Consider the following 22,675-nt stretch of genomic DNA (forward strand, 5'->3'; position numbering starts at 1 on the left):
CTCCGGAAATTCCTCCGGAAGTTCCTCCGGAAATTCCTCCGGAAGTTCCTCCGGAAATTCCTCCGGAAGTTCCTCCGGAAGTTCCTCCGGAAATTCCTCCGGAAGTTCCTCCGGAAATTCCTCCGGAAGTTCCTCCGGAAATTCCTCCGGAAGTTCCTCCGGAAATTCCTCCGGAAGTTCCTCCGGAAATTCCTCCGGAAGTTCCTCCGGAAATTCCTCCGGAAGTTCCTCCGGAAATTCCTCCGGAAGTTCCTCCGGGGAATTCCTCCGGAAGTTCCTACGGGGAATTCCTCCGGAAGTTCCTCCGGGAATTCCTCCGGAAGTTCCTCCGAGAATTCCTCCGGAAGTTCCTCCAAATTCCTCCGGAAGTTCCTCCGGGAATTCCTCCGGAAGTTCCTCCGGAATTCCTCCGGAAGTTCCTCCGGGAATTCCTCCGGAAGTTCCTCCGGAATTCCTCCGGAAGTTCCTCCGAATTCCTCCGGAAGTTCCTCCGGAATTCCTCCGGAAGTTCCTCCGAATTCCTCCGGAAGTTCCTCCGGGAATTCCTCCGGAAGTTCCTCGGGAATTCCTCCGGAAGTTCCTCCGGAATTCCTCCGGAAGTTCCTCCTGAATTCCTCCGGAAGTTCCTCCGGAATTCCTCCGGAAGTTCCTCCGGGAATTCCTCCGGAAGTTCCTCCGGAATTCCTCCGGAAGTTCCTCCGGGAATTCCTCCGGAAGTTCCTCCGGAATTCCTCCGGAAGTTCCTCCGGGAATTCCTCCGGAAGTTCCTCCGGGAATTCCTCCGGAAGTTCCTCCGGGAATTCCTCCGGAAGTTCCTCCGGGAATTCCTCCGGAAGTCCCTCCGGCAATTCGTCCGGAAGTTCATCCAGGTATTCCTCCGGAAGTTCCTCCGGAATTCCTCCGGAAGTTCCTCCGGGAATCCCTCCGGAAGTTCCTCCGGGAATTCCTCCGGAAGTTCCTCCGGAATTCCTCCGGAAGTTCCTCCGGGAATTCCTCCGGAAGTTCCTCCGGGAATTCCTCCGGAAGTTCCTCCGGGAATTCCTCCGGAAGTTCCTCCGGGAATTCCTCCGGAAGTTCCTCCGGGAATTCCTCCGAAGTTCCTCCGGGAATTCCTCCGGAAGTTCCTCCGGGAATTCCTCCGGAAGTTCCTCCAGGAATTCCTCCGGAAGTTCCTCCGGGAATTCCTCCGGAAGTTCCTCCGGAATTCCTCCCGAAGTTCCTCCGAGAATTCCTCCGGAAGTTCCTCCGGAATTCCTCGGAAGTTCCTCCGGGAATTCCTCCGGAATTCCTCCGGAAGTTCCTCCGGAATTCCTCGGAAGTTCCTCCGGGAATTCCTCCGGAAGTTCCTCCGGGAATTCCTCGGAAGTTCCTCCAGGAATTCCTCCGGAAGTTCCTCCGAATTCCTCCGGAAGTTCCTCCGGGAATTCCTCCGGAAGTTCCTCCGGAATTCCTCCGGAAGTTCCTCCGGAATTCCTCCGGAAGTTCCTCCGGAATTCCTCCGGAAGTTCCTCCGGGAATTCCTCCGGAAGTTCCTCGAATTCCTCCGGAAGTTCCTCCAGGAATTCCTCCGGAAGTTCCTCCGGGAATTCCTCCGGAAGTTCCTCCGAATTCCTCCGGAAGTTCCTCCGGGAATTCCTCCGGAAGTTCCTCCGGGAATTCCTCCGGAAGTTCCTCCGGGAATTCCTCCGGAATTCCTTCGGAAGTTCCTCCGGGAATTCCTCCGGAAGTTCCTCCGGCAATTCCTCCGGAAGTTCCTCCGGAAGTTCCTCCGGGAATTCCTCCGGAAGTTCCTCCGGGAATTCCTCCGAAAGTTCCTCCGGGAATTCCTCCGGAAGTTCCTCCGGGAATTCCTCCGGAAGTTCCTCCGGGAATTCCTCCGGAAGTTCCTCCGGAAGTTCCTCCGGGAATTCCTCCGGAAGTTCCTCCGGGAATTCCTCCGGAAGTTCCTCCGGAATTCCTCCGGAAGCTCCTCCGGGAATTCCTCCGGAAGTTCCTCCGGAATTCCTCCGGAAGTTCCTCCGGAATTCCTCCGGAAGTTCCTCCGGAATTCCTCCGGATGTTCCTCCGGAAGTTCCTCCGGAAGTTCCTCCGGAAGTTCCTCCGGGAATTCCTCCGGAAGTTCCTCCGGGAATTCCTCTGGAAGTTCCTCCGGAAGTTCCTCCGGAAGTTCCTCCGAAGTTCCTCCGGGAATTCCTCCGGAAGTTCCTCGGGAATTCCTCCGGAAGTTCCTCCGGGAATTCCTCCGGAAGTTCCTCCGAATTCCTCCGGGAAGTTCCTCCGGAAGTTCCTCCGGGAATTCCTCCGGAAGTTCCTCCGAAGTTCCTCGGGAATTCCTCCGGAAGTTCCTCCGGAATTCCTCCGGAAGTTCCTCCGAATTCCTCAGGAAGCTCCTCCAGGAAGTTCCTCAGGAATTCTCCCGGAAGTTCCTCCGGGAATTCCTTCGGGTGTTCCTCCGGAAGTTCCTCTAGGAGTTCCTCCGGAAGTTTCTCCGGAGGTTCATCCGGAAGTTTCTCCTGGAATTCCTCCGGTAGTTCCTCCAGGAATTCCTCGGAAGTTCCTCCAGGAATTCCTCAGAACTTCCTCCGGAAGTTCCTCCTGAAGTTCCTCCGGAAGTTCCTCCGGAAGTTCCTCACGGAATTCCTCCGGAAGTTCCTCCAGGAATTCCTCCGGAAGTTCCTCCGGGAATTCCTCCGGAAGTTCCTCCGGGAATTCCTCCGGAATTCCTCCGGAAGTTCTCCAGGCTCCTCAGGAATTCCTCCGGAAGTTCCTCCGGGAATTCCTCCGGAAGTTCCTCCGGGAATTCCTCCGGGAATTCCTGGAGGAACTTCCTTCGGAATTCCTGGAGGAACTTCCGAAGGAATTCCTAGAGGAACTTCCGAAGGTATTCCTAGAGGAACTTCCGAAGGTATTCCTAGAGGAACTTCCGAAGGAATTCCTAGAGGAACTTCCGAAGGAATTCCTAGAGGAACTTCCGAAGGAATTCCTAGAGGAACTTCCGAAGGAATTCCTAGAGGAACTTCCGAAGGAATTCCTAGAGGAACTTCCAAAGGAATTCCTAGAGGAACTTCTGAAGGAATTCCTGAAGGAACTTCCGAAGGAATTCCTGGAGGAACTTCCAAAGGAATTCCTGGAGGAACTTCCAAAGGAATTCCTGGAGGAACATCCAAAGGAATTCCTGGAGGAACTTCGGAAGCAATTCCTGGAGGAACTTCCAGAGGGATACGTGGAGGAACCTACTTTATTTGTCTTCTTTGTCGCATCTATCTTATTCGTCTTATTTGTCTTATTTGTCTTTTCTGTCTTTTTTGTCTTATATGTCTTATTTGTTTTATTTGTTTTATTTGTCTTATTTGTCTTATTTGTCTTATTTGTCTTATTTGTCTTATTTGTCTTATTTGTCTTATTTGTCTTTTTTGTCTTATTTGTCTTATTTGTCTTATTTGTCTTATTTGTCTTATTTGTCTTATTTGACTTATTTGTCTTATTTGCCTTATTTGTCTTATTTGTCTTATTTGTGTTATTTGTCTTATTTGTGTTATTTGTCTTATTTGTCTTATTTGTCTTATTTGTCTTATTTGTCTTATTTGTCTTATTTGTCCTATTTGTCTTATTTGTCTTATTTGTCTTATTTGTCTTATTTGTCTTATTTGTCTTATTTGTCTTATTTGTCTTATTTGTCTTATTTGTCTTATTTGTCTTGTTGTCTTATTTGTCTTATTTGTCTTATTTGTCTTATTTGTCTTATTTGTCTTATTTGTCTTATTTGTCTTATTTGTCTTATTTGTCTTATTTGTCTTATTTGTCTTATTTGTCTTATTTGTCTTATTTGTCTTATTTGTCTTATTTGTCTTATTTGTCTTATTTATCTTGTCTTACTTGCTTTATTTGTCTTATTTGTACTATTTAAACCAGCACCATTTTTATTACCCAAATCCTTTTCAAAGCTTGTGTGGAAACCTTGTAGAGAAATCCTCTCACGATATTTTCTAATGTTGTTCTAGAAACGGCCCATGTTTTCATTTTCCAAAACCAGCGGGAGTTTGTTTATTTTGATCTTCTCTCTTCCCCATAGTTGCCAATTCCTTTTTTCTCCGTTTACGGCAAATTCTAAAGCAATTGTAAACTGCATAATGATGAAATTTTTTTGGCGACATTGACTGCGTCATTCTGGCGGGCTGAATTGGGCAATTCTCTCTGTCAGAGAGTGCTACCACGTGCTTTTTAACGGAAAACCCTTCCCTCAGACCTTAAAGGTTCACATGCGTACTCTTGCTCCACCGTTCCTGCGTACTTTTACCCCACAGCCCCAAAATTTATTAAGTTTATGGGTTTGACCTCTTGGAAAACCAACCGAATTGATGTTCTGCACCATAAAGTATTCTAGCATAAGTGCTGGAGAGTTTCCGATTCGATTGATAGTAAAATGTCGAAAATAAAGGATAAAGGAGCTATTAGCGTTTGAAATCTATCCTAATTTCGTGACGTTCTCGAATTTGTCGAAATTTTCATTTGTCACCCTGTATTTGAGTCTTCCCCTTAGACGTAGTTTACGTCGAAAAGCCGTGCAAAAAATATCCGTGTAAAAAAGTAACCGGGTCTTTGTTAATATGGGGGATGCGTTCCGTGTAAAAAAATCCGTGCTATTTCGAGAATCCGTGTAAAAAAGCCGTATAAAATAAACGTCTGAAAATAATCCGTGTAAAAAAAGAATCGGGTGTATTCATTTGTTATCGCCAATCAATTGTGTGCCTTGGCCTTCGAATGAATATTTATAATTATCAGATGTAAATTGCCAAAGCTTCACAATGTCCCATCTTTGGCATTCAACAAGGAAAACCCTCATGGCTAGAATGTAACAGACAGCCTCTTAGTGATGAAAATGTAAAACAACTAGCTTGTCAAACCGAATGACAATGAAAAATGATAACATTCATAGCTGATAAGAACGATATGGGTACGGCTCGTACAGACATATTCGATACGCACGTACTCACACACTCGGCGTACATGATAGGTAGTACAAAGTTCGTGCAAATTTCGATTTTCGACATAGCAGTCTGATCTGACCAAGGATTACCTTCCGGTGCGAAGTCAGCGAAGAACGATTTGTGATGTGGAAAGGAAGGGAACATGCGCCCAAATGGCGGAAATTGATGGTTGTCTCTTCGTTTAACGGAATATCGATTGCGTAGCTGTTAGGTATCGTCATGCTTTCAGATACGGTACCGCTGCTGAAGCAGGTGACTGACGAGTTTTGCGACTCGGTTTAAAGTAGATAAGCGAGATAAACGCATATGGGGCCTATTCGCAATTTACATAACGCTTTGGGGTTCCGAGGGGGTCTGATGGAGCGTTGTTCAAATTTTAGAAATCCTCCATACAAAAAACGTTGAAGGGGGTGAGGGGGGATTGGAAACTGTAAATTTTGACGTTTTCTTCTTCTTCTTCTTCATTGGCATTACATCCCCCACTGGGACATTGCCGCCTCGCAGCTTAGTGTTCACTAAGCACTTCCACAGTTATTAACTGTGAGGTTTCTAAGCCAAGTTACCATTTTTGCATTAGTATATCATGAGGCTAACACGATGATACTTTTATGCCCAGGGAAGTCGAGACAATTTCCAATCCGAAAATTGCCTAGACCGGCACCGGGAATCGAACCCAGCCACCCTCAGCATGGTCTTGCTTTGTAGCCGCGCGTCTTACCGCACGGCTAAGGAGGGCCCCAAATTTTGACGTTATATAATTGGCGAATGACCCATGCAAGGATTGCTCGGTGGGTACATGTGGGTGACTAAACACCAATCCGTATAGATAAGGTCAGTAAGCAATGTACGATTTGGAATCAACGGATTTATTTGTTGTTGCTATGTTGGTCTGTTCATTTGGTACGAATGATAATATTAAATATCTAATAATATTGTCCACATTTCGCAGGCACAGAGCTTCTGAAACGGTACCACCTACATTTTGATTATATGATATAATATGAATTAAAGTAATGACGGAGCAAGCTCAATGAGATGATTCGATTTGTCCAATTTGAAACGATAAATATAAAAAAAATCTTTTTTTAATCAGTTGGTAATCATTTTAATAATCGGTCAAATACGCTATTCAAATGAAATCATTCATTTCTCTTACAAAAAGAAAATTACACAATGACATTAATTGCCGAGGGCAATTGGAGGCCCCATCCTCGTCTGTAGTCATTCATTTATCAGTCATTTAAATGCAATTTTAATTAGACACACACGCATCAATTAAAAAATCTGTTTCTGCATGAGAGTATGCACTTGTGAACTCTTCCATGCACACCGATAGTTCTACAATCTTATCTACCGTCGAGCGGGACTGCCACAGCACACCTTCGGCAACTGAAAGAAGTACGCCGTATCCGGCGCTCGAATAGCACGTGTTAGAAATACTGAAAAGATGCACCAGCGGCGACGGCGTCGTCCCACCAGCCGATACAGAGAAAAAGAATTCACATTCGTACCCATCTCAGCCATCATCGTCTAAAGAGTGGCACCCATTTGTGCGCAAACCTACGGGGGGTGCATTGCATTAGTTAAACGGACAGTTTTGCTGCGGTGCGGTATCCTAACTGGTGCAAAAAGGGGTGCCAATTTGCATACAATTGAGCCGAGAAAATGGCTCCACGGCAAATTGGTCGATAGCCATATCGGACCGATTGCTGTCGTCTTTTTCATTGCCGACGGAACACCTTAGATGCAACAAAATGATCTTTTCTCATGGCGGATAGGTTCGTGATTGGGTGTAATATCAAACCAAGTGATGCGTATCACATTGCAAATGGTTAAGCTTTTGTTATTGCTGACGTTTGAGGTAAGTATGCGGTCTATTGACGTAAATTCGAACCAAATTAGCTTCATTCATACGCAATTTTCATCCAACACAATTGACTTTGAAACACGCCACACGATTGTATCCATTCCATATTTTTCAAACGGGAGATGCACTCGAGAAAACGACGCATAAGGATCACGGAATGATTTTAACGATAACGAAACAACGGACATGAATCGGAACAACTTGCCATTAATAACGGCTTTACTGCATGAAGTATTTAGAACTAGATCCTAGTACAACGTGCAGTCAGTTGGCCAAACCTTTTTTTTTCCTCGTTTGTCGGGTGAAGATCACTGCGTCCAGATTTTAGGACTATTGTGATATACCCTTTTGCTGTGAAATACGCAAGTTATCTCAGTAACATGTTTGTCACTGAGATACCTTGGTATCGACTGAACTCAAGAGCATCTATTATTGATGAATAGAGATCCTGATCCAAACCTTAAAGAACACAGAATGCCATCGGTACAAATTTTTGCAATACCCTGGATTATGAGGTGGACATGCTCTCCGGCAATGCGGAGTTGGCCTCTTACTAAGCGTACAGGCAAACGTGTTCTTATGAAAGGAAAAGATAATACTCTACCAGTGCGCGAATGCAGGCTATCTATTAAACTAATACTTATTCTAATTAAGTAAGTATTCTAATTACCCTAAGTGACTAATAAGCACATTAGTGACTAATAAGCACATTAGTGACAAGATACATCTATCCTAGTGGTACGATTGAATTACTAGCGAATATGTATATCATAATTGTGTAATAGAGTGGTTCATAAATTCGACTTCGCTCCACAGCGCTCATCTGATTCTGTATCATGTTCTGAATGTCCTCTGAAAATTTGAGCTCATTTGGACGAAAACTGATTTAGCACAAGCCGTTTCAAGTTTGCATGCAAATTAGTATGGGGAAATTTATGTTTTCATTATAATGATGATGACGCTTCGTCATTAAGCGCAGGTTAAAAGAAAACCTACATAGTTAAAAGGAATACTCAAGAGCTTTCACTCAGTGAAAACTGCATCTTAAATAATCGTTCCAATAATTAGTAATCGAATTTAATCTATACCGTGGTTTTCTGGAGCTAATTGCGTAACTCCCCAACAGGCAACATTGCTGCTCGTGGCGCGAAAGATAGCACACACAAATTCAGGCTACTATGTTGCACTGCACATTTCAGTGATGCCCTCAAAGAAGTTTAACGATCATGACTAAAGATTCGCAACCTGTCTTAAAATCGATTACTAATTATTGGGGCGATTAATCAACATGCGGTTTCCGTTGAGTGAAAGCTGTTGAGTATTCCTTCTAGCTATGTAGGTTTTCTTTTAACCTGCGCTCAATGGAGCGGCGTCATTGACACTATAATGAAAAAACAAATTTCCCCATACTATTTTGCATGCAAACTTGAAACGGCTTGTGCTAAATCAGTTTGCATCCAAATGAGCTCAAATTTTCAGAGGGCACTCAGAACATGATACAGAATCAGATAAGCGCTGTGGAGCAAAATTGATTTTTTGAACCACCCTATTGTGTAACCTAAAACCTAAAATTCCATTGCCTACTATTTGGATATTTTATTATTAAAGAGTTTCTGTGCACAACTTAGTTGATCATATGTTTGTTGCTCAACTTATGGATCACCTTTGGAACCCGATGCTACTTCACGAGCTGGTGGAAAAACTCCCATCGCAGATGAAAATGCAGTGGTCGTGGTATTAACGGTTGCAGCCGAAGGAAGTTATGGTGAACCAGAGTTAACCAAGAAATTCTGTTCGTACTATTGTAAGTATTGGAAATATTGCTCAACAAAACCATCATTCGACGCTGAACTTCTGTCTCTTTCAATATGTGCCAGTTAGAATCGAAGGGAACGAGAGACAGGTGGAGACATTTGCATTCCTTGATGATGGATGTCAAACAACACTCATGAAGGCTGGATTGGCAGCAGATTTGGATATCATTGGGCTTCGGCCAGAGAGGAGAAAGGTTCCCAACGAGTACCGATCAAAGTCGCGGGCAGCGGGCTCAAATCTCAGTTCCAGTTAAGCAATGTGCGGACGGTACAAAAGCTCGATCTACAAAGACAGTCGTTTCAGTACGAAGAGTTACAGAAGATATACCCACACTTGCGTGGACTGCCATTACGCAGCTACGATAATGCAGTACCCCGTATAATAATCGGCATCGAACATGCACAACTAATAACAACGTTGACGGTGCGTGAAGGCAGAATAAATGAACCGGTAGCCGTGAAAACACGGCTGGGTTGGTGCGTATACGGCAAACAAGATGGAGATTCCACAGCCTTCGAACTGATCCATGTTCACACAGAGAAGAAGGTAATCGGAAACGTCGAGCTACATGAATTGATAAAGAAATATTTTGCGAGATATTCGCGAGAAGTTTCACCAAGTCCGAATCATCACCGAGGATAAACAGTTCCAGAGGTTCCTGTTTCGAGAACACTCAGATGCACCCCCAGACATCAGGGCTGCATGCTCTCCCTGTTCATGTCAATGAATCAACTGCTTTGAGCGTGCTTACAGCGGCACACTAGGAGTTAACTTTCTGAAATCAGTATGGCGAAATGCATCTAAGGTTCGATTTCTCAAAATTAAGCACTTTAATCGAAAAAATATTTGGTAGGCGTTGTAGCGGACACCATCCCTCATAACCGGTACCAAATAGTTTTTCATGAAAAGTTCCTAATTTTGAAACCAGCGTTAGATGTCTTTCGCCATACAAATTTCTGGCGGTTAACTCTTGCTGGCTATTTTGTACATATACTATAGCGCCTGGATGTGGCTGCGGCGGGTAGAAAATCAGCCACTGCCAATAATTCATTCGTCAAAAATAAAACCCAGATCAATCCACCTAGCGTTGGTGGTGCCTTTCTCACGCATTATAAAAATGAAATAAAAAAACACATAAGAGAGGTCAAAATAGCACTTCAGGGAGATACATTTTACTATTTCCTTCCATTTATATCTATCTGCGGTCATTTGAATGCATTGCAGCAGTTTTTGAAAAAAAAAATCCGGAGGACTCTTGGCAAAAAAAAACAATGTTTTGTCAATAACTCTGGAATGCAATGACCGATCGGGCCAATTTTCAATAGGAAACAACTAGGCCGCATTCTGCGTAGATTGCAACCAAATCGGATAATGCTAAGTACCAAAAAGTGTGTCTCACATTTTTGTACACACACATACATACACACATACAGACATCACCTCAATTCGTCGAACTGAGTCGATTGGTATATAACACTATGGGTCTCCGAGCCTTCTATAAAAAGTTCGGTTTTGGAGTGATCCTATAGCCTTTACGTATACTTTGCATACGAGGAAGGCAAAAACGCGCTAGAGTTCGTGTCCCAGTTTCCGAGGGCGGCAGAATAGTCAACGCCCATTATGTGGAGGACTACCTAGATAGCGTAGATTAGGTAGAAGAAGCAGTCCAGCTGGTAAATGAGGTGAAGCATGTCCATGCAATAGGGGGTCCGTAGCGTAGTTAGCTACACGTTGGTCTCGAGCGAGTGTCAGGAATGTTGTGGAAGCCCTTCGAAGACATTTCCTCATTCGAGGTAGTGCTGAAGGAGACCCTATAGAAGTTCTTGATACAGCAGATCGTTCCTATCAAGCGATAAGTTTTAAGACTTGTGATGGATCTCTACGGACTCATCGCTTACTTTGTTATATTTGGCAAAATCCAAGTGCAACACATTTGGAGCACCGGTACAGAATGGGAAGATGAAATCTTACCGGAGCTGTGTGGAATATAGATAGATTGGATTCGTTTACGGACCCGGCTGCAGGAAGTTGAAGTCCCACGATGTTTTTTCGGCAAATCAAGCAGCAATATACCCGCCTCATTCATCTGCACGTACCGTTTTGACTCAAATTCCAAACATGACTCATATTCCGAACACTCTTTTAAACGGCCATTTTGGCTTTATTCGTGTAATTCTCTCCATTTGTAATCTTGATCCTCAGAACTGAAAACCGATGGAATTTTTAGTTTTAGGATGCAAAAACGCCAGTGTTCCGAATATAAGTCATGTTCGGCATTTGATCGGGATTCATCGACGCAAGCGAGTACAAGCTGGAGAAATTCGTTGTGGTTTGGTTACAGAAAAAACGAAGGTTGCTCCATTGAAGCCGCTCTCTATTCCTCGGCTTGAACTACAAGCTTGCCTAATTGGATGTCGCTTTTTTTTTTTTACAAGGGAGAATGCATTTACACACTAACCCAGTACACGTGCATTGTAGTTGCCAAACTACCACACGGAAGTGTACTGGAGTGTCGGACTCGACCATACCGGTAATACCGACTAAACTCCCTTGGGCTCCACCATCGTTTCCCCCAGGAACTACCTCCCAGTACTACTTCTGGGGGATGGCAGTACTAAACGTACTCGCTCATTATCGCTCACACAGGCACCCGTCCCATGCGAGACTGACTTGGGTGCTCGCACACCATTCACTCCATTTGAGTCTTACTTGGATGCTCTCCCGGGCGCTCCGCTGCCATGCCTCGAGGTGTCAATAGCGGTAACTGCCTGGGCCTACAGATATTACGCTACGACACTCCTGCCTCAGCACGAGCAGATCAATCACACCACTGCCGAAGCAGACCACACGCTACCCTGCCGAAGCAGGGACACTCCCCATGCACCACATGTGCACAACTGTAGGTGTGTGGGTACAACCCACTGCTACCCTGCCGCTGAAGCAGCTTCTCCAAAGACCATTCGCTCCATGTGACCCTTTTTCGGGTGCTCACTCTAACACTCCACTGCCATGCCTCGAGGTGTCGATAGGTCCCTCGACTCCTACCTCAGCATGTGCAGTCCATACTCAGACTTCTGCTGCGCTTCGAGGTGACAATAGCGGCGACACGCTATGACACTCCTGCCTCAGCACAACCAGATCACTCACTCCCTGCCGAAGCAGCTCACGCGCTACCCTACCGAAGTAGGGACACTCCCCAACTCACTCTAACACTCCACTGCCATGCCTCGAGGTGTCGATAGCGGTATGTAGGGACAAATCAACGATACTACGCTACGACACTCCTACCTTAGCATGTGCAGTCCATACTCAGACTTCTGCTGCGCTTCGAGGTGACAATAGCGGTGACGCGCTATGACACTCCTGCCTCAGCACAAACAGATCACTCACTCCCTGCCGAAGCAGCTCACGCGCTACCCTACCGAAGTAGGGACACTCCCCATGCCAATTGGCACTCCCTGGGCTTGTGCTTTTGAAGCGGCACACAGTCGCTTTGATAGAGTCTGATTACGGGCACTTGTGGTTTTTTGGGAGGGATTTTAGCAGAGCCCACTGCTAAATCCCACCACGCCCTAGGCAGTTCTCCCTGACTCGCAGACAGCTGGGGAGGGGTCGTCAAGTCCTTGGACATGGTCCATGCTGTCCCTGCTGTCCCTAATTGGATGTCGCTTGGTGGAAACTATTCGCACGCGGTTGAGCCTAACTATTGAGGCACGATATTTTTGGACCGACTCAGCAACAGCATTCGCCTGGATTTAATCGAACAGCCGACGCTATCATCCCTAGGTGGCGTTTCGAGTAGGCGAGATACTGAACATTCATGGACGATATGGGCGTGATCAGAATGAATAGCAGAATTGCAGCCGCACCTACAACTTCGTTCGAGTTGAAATATCCGGTGATTCTGCCAAAGGACCATGTTTTGACACGTCTACTCGTCGATAGTTTCCACCGAAAGTCTTTTCATATGCATAACGATACAGTCTTTCGAAGTTCGACAGCGATTTCGGATTCCACAGCTACGTCCGGTAATCAAGCGGATTGCCAGAAAATGCCAACATTGCACGATTGTAAAAGCAGCTCATCGTCTGCCGATGATGGCGCCGCTTCCAGCAGTCCGGCGTACTCCGCACATCACAGCATTCAGCTACACTAGCGTCGATTATTTTAGCCTATTTTAGCGAAGCAAGGCCGGAGCCTAGTGAAGCGCTGGGTGGCCCTGGTTTATGTGTCTCACTACACGCGCAGTGTACCTTGAAATAGTCCATAGTTTGTCGACGCAATCATGGCAGTTCGTCGATTCGTAAACCGCAGGAGTGTCCCAGCAGCATTCTATTATGACAACGGGACCTGTTTCAAAGGGGCAAGCAACTTATACTTCCAGAGCAGATCCGAGCTATCCATGAGGGCTGCGCGTCGACGTTCACAAATGCCAGAACAACTTGGCAATTCAATCCACCATCGCTGCCCCACATCGGCGGTTGCTGGGAGCGGATGGTTCGCTCTATCAAGACGGCAATGGAGGCCATCGCAGACCATCCTCGCCACTTGAATGATGAAGCATTAGAGACCATAGTTTTGTAAACCGAAGCCATCATCAAGTCACGCCCTCTAACGGACATTCCACTCGACGATGCAGAAGAAGCCTTTACGCCGAACTACTATCTGCTCTACGGGCAAAAGATACTGTACAACCAAGGACGGTGGAAGGAGAATCATTGCGGGACAGTTGGAAGCTTACCCAGTGCTTAGTGGACTTATTCTGGAAGCGATAGGTGCACGTGTATTTACCCACACTGACAAGGCGCACAACCGACCTCCGTCGGCCTTTGCAACCTAGCAGCTACTCGAGAATCCCAAATTGGACGCATAGTAGAATCACTCACGAGTTTTCAGAACATTGTCAATTAATGTCCAAGTCGGGTGGTTTATTCCCCGGAATACAGGCAATTAACTTTGATTGGACTGAGAAGAACACATTTAGAGGTCAAAATATCACTTTAGAAAGATCGATTCAAGTCTATTTGCGTTCATTTGAATGCATTGCAGCAATTTCTGAATCATTATTTTTTAGATATTAATTTTTATTTCCAAGGTAGGATCCTCATCAAAAAACCATGTTTTTAAATACACCAGGAAACTAGGCCGCATTCCACAATGCTAAATATCGAGAAGTGTGTCTCACATTTTTGTACACCCATATAAACAGACATCAACTGAAATCGACGAACTGAGTCGATTGGTATATTACACTGTAGGTCTCCAAGCCTTCTATCAAAAGTTCGTTTTTGGAGTGGTCTTATAGCCTTTCCGTATACTTTTTTTCCTATTCGGGTGTGCCACTGCGACCAGTTATTAGAACTATTGTAGCAATACTCGTATCCTTAGTGTTTAAGTGCATTTCGAATTACTCCAGAACTATTGAGAAGCAATGAAGTATCGGTTTCGATACAGTTCATTGCTTCTTTTTGTAAGGTTGCTGAGGTTGTCGAAGTATACCGCATTTCACTTCTCGATGGAGTGTAAAATTAGATTCAATTTAGACACTAACAAAACACCAGGAGTGTCAGACTAACGTTGCAGTCGCAATGCAATTTGAAATGGCACACTTAGACGGGCTTGATTAGTAATAAAAGTAATAAATCAGTCCGATCAATAAATAAATCCTCGCAATTACCCCAATCATATTTTCAGTCATCCGTAACAATACTTTCACTCGGCTGAGATAAGCAATCCAGTGGAACGACATTGTTCGTGTCTCAAAAGATACTGAACATCAAAGTAACAACTTAAAGTTGAACCGAAAAACGAACCAATAAAAAGAAAGCAATTGACATGTTCCCGCGTCTCCTCAAGTTGTCAATTCGACTGGTCCCCATAGGTATGTACACACTGTTCTACATATTTATGCCACCGCATCCGCATAGTGGAGCCTCGGTCGGTAGTACCGGTGAACAGCAATCGAGCGAGCGAGCAAGCAAGCAAGCACACAATTTCGCATTTGAATAAAATTCATTTTATTATTCTCATTTTCGAATAACAGTAAAATCAATGACACTCAACGTACGCAACGCAACGGCGACAACCAGCGTAAAATATATTTAGCGCAAGCGGTAAACGGTACAAAATGCGGAGAATGGTCTGCTTTTTTTTTGGTTTGAAACGGTTTACTCGGTTCCTACTTGCATGCAGTGCAGTAGAATTTTGACATTTCCATAACCGGTGGAAAAGGAAATGCGTCAGGCGGATTTGAAACCAATGACGTCAATCCACATTGAAATCAGGTTTGAATATTAGATTGAAGATTAGATAGAGGATATGGTACAGTAAGTAGTTAGAAAGATAATGTTGCAAGATTTCCAAAACTGATTCCGCTTATTTGCCGTTAATTTAATGACAATTGAATGGAATTGATGAGTGGGTAGTAATACGCAGAATAGATTTTACTCACTTTGTAGCTTTCAAGGCAGTTGAATGAAGGGGTACCAGATTATGCCGATTTATCTGTAAATAAAGATTAAAACAATAAGTTTTCTGAAATTATAATAATACATAATATAGTGTCATTGTAATTGAGTCGGTATGCCTATTAGACTTTCGATAACATGGTTACATTATATTGAGCAACATGTGTGTTGGGGGTTAACAGCTTTAACCATTAGACATTAGGTACAATGAGACCACGTTCTATTGTCGACGAAAACAGGTCAGAATCAGTTCACGTATAACATCAATACGAACATCAGTCACGTTTCTCATACAATAGTAATGTGCAAACGTACAAAAACATAAAGCACAGGAAACAAAAAGCATGCTATAGCCGGTATCAAAATGATCCCATGCGAAAGGGATGACATAATATCAACTCTGTTCCACACCTAGAGACGGGCAAGTGCCATCATTGCCTTAATAACAACAACAAAAACAACACAGCGAATCACCATAGGCGGAAGACCTCACGCCGGGGAGCCGGGACGAGAACAAATGAGTTGAGGAAATGTAGAAATTACGTCATCCAAGAGGAGAATTCCTCCTCTCGAAGTCCTCCTATATCTGTCTAAGCAAATACGAAACGGGGGGACGGTGCTGATGGTGCAGCAAATGTCGAAATACCAACCCGAGCGGCATCGCAAGGAGAAGGCACGGCATGGACGGGAGTGAGCAGATCCCAAAGAGATTGGCAACGTGTGTTGATGTGCCATTTGTAATGGCTGCAAGTACTTCACAGGGGAAACTTGTCGCCTGATGAGGTTTCGAAAGGCATGCGGATGAAGATGCTGTGGGTGCGGAGGGTGAAAAAAGCACCATCATAGTCATCCGCATCATCATCCTCATCACTTCTGGTTCTAGGGGAGCCAGAGCGACAGGAGATAAATGCCGTTTCCTTCACTTCACGTGTGACAACAGACAATTTAAAAAGTGTTGTTCAAGTGTTTTCATATTATAATCGGTCTAGTGGTCTGCTGGGAGTACGCTCGAATTTAGTTTGGCAGCAACGAATGTGAGTCATCGCTTAGTGAGGGCAATTGAGCTTCGCGTGGACATCGGGCAAATAAATGAATGGAAATTTGCATTTCGCGCTTGGGCGAACTCGGAAAAAAGTGCAAATAATGCGAGAAAAAGCTCATTCAGTGTTAATGAAACGAACTCATAGCTCGCTTGGCATACTTCCAGAACCGAAGAAGTTTATGTGACAAAAACTTATTTTCGAGAAAATAGGCCGCTTGGTTTTTCATTTTTTTTTGTTTCATTCTACATCTTCTTCTTTTTTAATGGCTCTATATTCCAACTGGAACCTGGCCTGCTTTTCAACTTAGTATTCTATTGGCATTTCCTCAGTTATTAATTGAAAGCTTTTCTATGCCCGCCATTGCATGAGTATGTATATTATGTGGCAAGTACAAAGGATACACTATGCCCAGGGAGTCGAGAATGTATCCAACCCGAAAACATCCTAGACCGGACCGAGAATCGAGCTCGTAATCTCCGGATTGGCAATCCTACGCCTACGACTACTGGAGACCCCATTCTAGATAAGGATTTCAAAAGTAAAACATGAGTATCACTAGTGCCCAATCTACGAATTACACCGTAACAATGCTAATGCTAATACAAATTATATAGGGGAAACCGCCAAATGTAGAACGGCTAATTTTGTCGCCTATTGTTGAACTTCCATAAGAAAAGCGGGCTTGGTAGTCATATGGCTACTGCTTCTGCCTCATACGCAGGAGGTCGTGGGTTCAATCCCAGGCCCGTTCCATTCTCCTACTTTGTATCTTTCTCTTTATACCTCATGTTCTAGCAATCGCTAGAACTGGAGATGGACTTCCATACCGTTTCCATTACTATTCCTATACCTTCAACTTGAGTATTCTAACAGTAATCTGCTAGAATTGGAAATGAACTATAGAGCTCGTTTCCTACACCCAATTAGAAATTCCATCAGTTACCTTCTCCTATCTATCACATTGGCAGCTCGTTAACCAAGACGGACCTCTGCCTCTGCAACCTAACCCAGAAATTCCAAAAAATTCCGCATGAACTCGTGGCAAGTGCAGAGGTATATTCGGCTTGCAGTGGGCGAGTGATTGCATCATCATTTCCTCCCCCTTCCCTACATTGACTTGCATTCTGACGTGGCAGGCGCCAGTATGACCTAACAAATAAGATCACCAGTACTTGTACATTGAAGATGTGTGCTAGTTCCAAGCAAACATCTGTTGGTTCCCTGCGCAAGAACAGCTGATCTGGTCATAATGGAGTAGCAACTACGAGCAGTCAATCAAGCTCAAGCTCAAGCTATTGTTGAATTTCCATAAGAAATGCACGTGCGTTCAATAATAGGCGAAGAAATTAGCCATTCAACATTTGGCGAATTACCCTATTAAAGATTTTCTATAAATCAAGACAAAATTTTCAAAACGACTTATCTGATTTTGTAAACAAAGATTCTAACGACGATTTGACGAATCTGGTAGCTCTCCCACGCAAACCAACACCATGAACAGGTAGCGGAATCCTTCACCTACCTATTGATGGTATTGGTTTGCGTGGGAGGGCTATCGGATTCGTCAAATCGTCGTTTGAATCTTTGTTTACAAAAGCAGATAAGTCGTTTTGAAAATTTTGTCTTGAAATCACTTTTGATTGATTATTAGCGACGCGAAATATTTTAGTATGTATAATTATTTTTATTATTGTTCAACGACCATGGGTTGTAAGTTATTCAATAGCTAGATTTTAAAACCCTGATTAATCCACCTAGCGGTGTTAGTGCTTTTCTCTCCCCACAAAAAATTCACAAAAAAAATCAAAGAAAATTAAGGTGGTATTCAAAAAGCTGTGATAGCTCAGGTTAACCAAAAAATAAATGAATACCAACCGTGTAAAAAAATAGGTGTAAATTGCACATAAGAAAAGTTCAAACTAGCGCTGGTTAGGTGGAGAGGCCACTTATCTACAATTGATTATGCTGGACGCAACTTGTTCCAAGAAAATCGAATGTTGACAATTTATTATTTAGTCCATAATTCCCGATCCCGGGCACGGCAAATACTGGGTAAAGCGTACCATTGGTACTTCACGTACCTGAAGGAATAAAATAGACCCCATTCCGCGGTCCTTAGCCTCTTACCCAGCAGCTCCTATCCCTACCTCCCCGTGGTGCTGGCCGGGATACGAGCAACCTTAGGGAAGATCGGGTAACCAACCCCGGTGGGAACTATGGTCGTATGCTGACAGGGAAGGGGGAGTTTGCTCCTCTCCGGAGGTGCAAATCTTACTGAGCGTCTGTTCTCCATGTCAGGATCGGCTCACAACAGCGTCTGTTCTCCATGTTAGGGGCGGCTGATCATCGTCCGAGTGTCAGCGAGGGACTCTAAGTGAAACTGCGCAACATGGTCCAGCGGGAATAAGGAGGAATGGTCCTCCGGAAATTTAGGGGGTTTGGTGTCAGGCCCTGCAAGCCAGCCTGCAGGAGGTTTGTTGGAAGAGATCAATGGTGCGAACGTTTAGAGGTAATCATACCATCTACCAGAGCTGCGGCAACACACACGAGCTGGGAACAGCTTTCATAGTGATGGCCGATCAGTGAAAGAACCACGTCAGTTCAGCGGACGATGGAAGCCAACCAGCCCCCACCTTGAGGGAAGTTAAGGATGCCATCCAACAGCTAAAGACCAATAAAGCAACTGGTAAGGATGGTATCGGAGCTGAGCTCGTCAAGATGGGCCCGGAAAAGCTAGCCACTTACCTGCACAAACTGATAGTCAGAATCTGGGAAACTGAACAGCTACCGGAGGAAGAAGCCCCATCTACAAGAAAGGCGACAAGCTGGAGTGTGAGAACTTTCGAGCGATCACCATCCTTAACCTTTCCGTCCCCAACGTCTGTTTTTAAGGGCTTTCAAAAATCTAAACTGCTGTAAAAACCGCATTTCTTGACCGATTCTTTCGCAACAAGTTGCATTCCATCCGGATGGATCCCATTTTTTGATTTATACTAGTTTCGAGGCTATCCAAAGTACGGTTCCAGAATTATTCCAGATTCCGTTGGGGTCAGTTGTCCCCGGAATAAGTGACCATTTACAATTTTAATTCAAAACAGGTCGTGCGACACCTCAAACTTCATGATTTTCCAAAGCAATGATGCGAATGATATTTTTGGGGTTCCTGGCCCACTCGGACTCAATCTGGCCACATCGGTCACAATCCGGGGACCTACGGAATGGCCATTTTCAAAATTTATTCAAAATAGGTCGTGCGACACCTCAAACTTCATGATTTTACAAAGCAATAATGGGAATGATATTTTTAGGGTACTTGACCCACTCGGATTCAATCCAGCCACATCGGTCCCAATCCGGGGACCAACGGAATGGCCATTTTCTAAATTGATTCAAAATAGGCCGTGCGACACCTCAAACTTCATGATTTTACAAAGCAATAATGGGAATGATTTTTTAGGGTTCCTGGCCCACTCGGATTCAATCCGGCCACATCGGTCCCAATCCGGGGACCAACGGAATGGCCATTTTCTAAATTGATTCAAAATAGGTCGTGCGACACCTCAAACTTCATGATTTTCCAAGCAATGATGGGAATGATGTTTTTAGGGTTCCTGGCCCACTCGGATTCAATCCGGCCACATCGGTCCCAATCCGGGGACCAACGGAATGGCCATTTTTAAAATTGATTCAAAATAGGTCATGCGACACCTCAAACTTCATGATTTTACAAATCAATTATGGGAATGATACTTTTAGGGTTCCTGGCACACTCGGATTCAATCCGGCCACATCGGTCCCAATCCGGGGACCAACGGAATTGCCATTTTCTAAATTGATTCAAAATAGGTCGTGCGACACCTCAAACTTCATGATTTTCCAAGCAATGATGGGAATGATATTTTTAGGGTTCCTGGCCCACTCGTATTCAATTTGGCCACATCGGTCACAATCCAGGGACCTACGGAATGGCCATTTTCTAAATTAATTCAAAATAGGTCATATGACACCTCAAACTTCATGATTTCACAAAGCAATGATGGGAATGACACAAGGGCGTAGCCAGAGTGGGCAGGTTGGGGCAAAACAACTCGAAAAGTTTCGGGTTCAAGAATTCTCCGTGGAATCCTTCTAGAAGCTCCCCTGGGAACTTCTAATTTCCTCTGGAAAGTAATCCACAAATTCCTTTGAAAATCGTTCGAAAATCCTTCTCATGTAATTGTAATTTCTCCTTATCTAAAAACCCCTCACTAAATTTGTTTTTTAGGAAATTCATGAGGAAATTCCTTAAAGATTTTTTTTCTTCTCCAATTTTTCCTTCTAGACATTTCTTTGGCTATTCTTCCAAAGAAACCTCCGGAATTTCCATCAGGAATACATTCGAGAGTTCCTTCAAGAATACAAAAGGAATTTCCTTCCAAAATTCCGCTAGAAGTTTCTTCAGAAATTTATGACGGAAATCCTCCGATTTCGCTTCACAATTTCACTTGTAAATCTATAAGAAATTCCTTCGGAAATTCTTCTAGGAAATTCTTCGGGAATTCCTCCTTCTTTTAATTCCTCCAGGATAACTTTCAGGAGTTTTTCCGGTAATACCTGCATACATGTAATAGCGAAATCCTCTAGGATTTCATTCTGGAATTCTTTCCGCTAGTACTTCAGAATATCCTTCAAGAATTCATCTAAAAATTTCTTTAGAAATTTATCCAGGAATTCGTCCATATATCCTCGGGAATTCTTCCAGGTATTTTTCCGGGAATTGCTTCAGGTACTTCTCCAGGAATACCTTCAGGAATTTCTCCCGAAATTTTTCCGCGGAATTGTCCTGGAATGCTTTCCTGACTGGAATGCCTTTCTGGATTCACTCCAGAATTTCATTCGGATATTAATTTGAGAGTTCCTCCAAGATATCTTTCAAGAGTTCTTCCAAGTATTTATTTAGAACTATCTCCGGAAATTCATCCGGTAATTTCTTCAGCATTTCATCTGGGAATTTCTGCAATAATTTCTCCTGGTATTTTTCCGGGAATTTCTTCAGATATTTATCCAGAAATTCTTTCATGAACTTCTCCAAGAATTAGTTCAGGACTTCCTTGTGAGAATTTTTTCCGGAAGTGCTTGTGGGATCTCCTCCAGGAATTTTTCCAAGAGTTCCTCTGGGAATCCCTCCAAGAACTTCACAGGGAAATCCAGGAGGATATATGGCAGGAATTTCACGGGAAATAGGATTTCGGAAGTTCCTCTAGAAATTCAACTCCGGAAAATCCAACGATTGTTCCTCTGAAAATTACTCCGGGAGTTCCAGCAGTAGCTCCTCCGGGAATTCATTCAGGCTTTTTTTAGAATCCTCCAGAAGTTCCTCGGAGAATTCCTCTGGGAGTTGTTCTGGGAGATGTTTTGAGAACTCTTCCAGGAGTTCCTCCTGGAATTCTTACCGAAGTCCATTTGGGATTTTTCCTCCAGGAGCTCCTCCGGAAATTACTCAAGGAGTTCCTTCTTAGAGGAACACTCGGGGGAACTGCCGTAGAAACTTCCGGAGGAATGCTCATAGAAACTGCCGGTGGATCTCCCGGAGAAATTCTCGTAGTAACTGCCGAAAGAGCTCCCGTAAGAACTCCCGGAGGAATTTCAGGAGAAACTCCTAGCAGAATTCCTAGAGGGACTCCCAGAGAAACTATTGGAAGAACTTTGGGTGGAATTTCCAGCTAAATTTCTGAAGAAGGACTAAATGATTTCCTGAAAAAAGCCTGCATGATTTCCTGGAAGAGCTACTGGTGGAATTCCCGGAGGCATTATTGAAATAACTTCCGGAGGAATTTCTGAAAAAACTCCTGGGAAAATTTTCAAATGAATCCCCGAAGGAACTGCCAGTGAAACTACCAGAAGAATGCTCGAAAAAATTCTTGGATTATTCATCTTATACACAAATCTCGTCTAGCTGAAACCTTTCTAGGGGTATGTAGCTGAGCTGGATCATCATCATCATCATTGAACCTCTCGGAGATTACCTTCAGGAGCTCCCAGAGAAATTCTCGGTGGAGCTTCTGGAGGATCCTGAAGAAGCCTAAATGAATTCCATAAAGAAAGCTTGAATGAATTCCCGGAGGAAATTCTGGATTCCCGGAAGAGGAACCCCCGTAGGATCTGCTGATGGAACTACCGGAATAATTCTCGGAAAAAATCAGAAGGGTTGTGTACAAGACACGACCGCTCGACGTAAACTACGTAAAACCTCTATGTGCAATGAGAATCGTAATATCATATGAACATTAGGTTGAATACATGACACAATAGCGAATTTCAACCAAAAATTATTTTAAACTGTTTTCAGAACAAACATTTTTCTCAATCACCACCGACGACCATACATATGTTAGTTGGACCGCTACCGGCGCAGCCATCGTCTCAAGTCAATTCAAAAAGCTGCTCCTACGCGCGCGTTTGCGGTTTTGCTTGAAATCATCGTGCGGTTGTCATCAGCATCGGCTGCGTTCAATA

At 44.2% G+C, this 22,675-nt stretch overlaps 1 protein-coding gene across 6 annotated transcripts in view; it reads right to left on the bottom strand.

Annotated features, from left to right (window-relative positions):
- The window catches only part of LOC134222333 (serine/threonine-protein kinase Genghis Khan), a 223,939-nt gene that overhangs the window by 142,786 nt on the left and 58,478 nt on the right, over window positions 1–22,675 (bottom strand). For all 6 annotated transcript variants that reach the window (XM_062701487.1, XM_062701489.1, XM_062701486.1 and 3 more), the window contains exon 2: window positions 15,122–15,174. The gene's annotated coding sequence lies outside the window, so the exon portion shown is untranslated. The remainder of the gene's footprint in view (window positions 1–15,121; window positions 15,175–22,675) is intronic.

Source organism: Armigeres subalbatus, chromosome 3 (genome assembly GCF_024139115.2).
Source record: "Armigeres subalbatus isolate Guangzhou_Male chromosome 3, GZ_Asu_2, whole genome shotgun sequence".
Lineage (NCBI taxonomy): Eukaryota > Metazoa > Arthropoda > Insecta > Diptera > Culicidae > Armigeres > Armigeres subalbatus.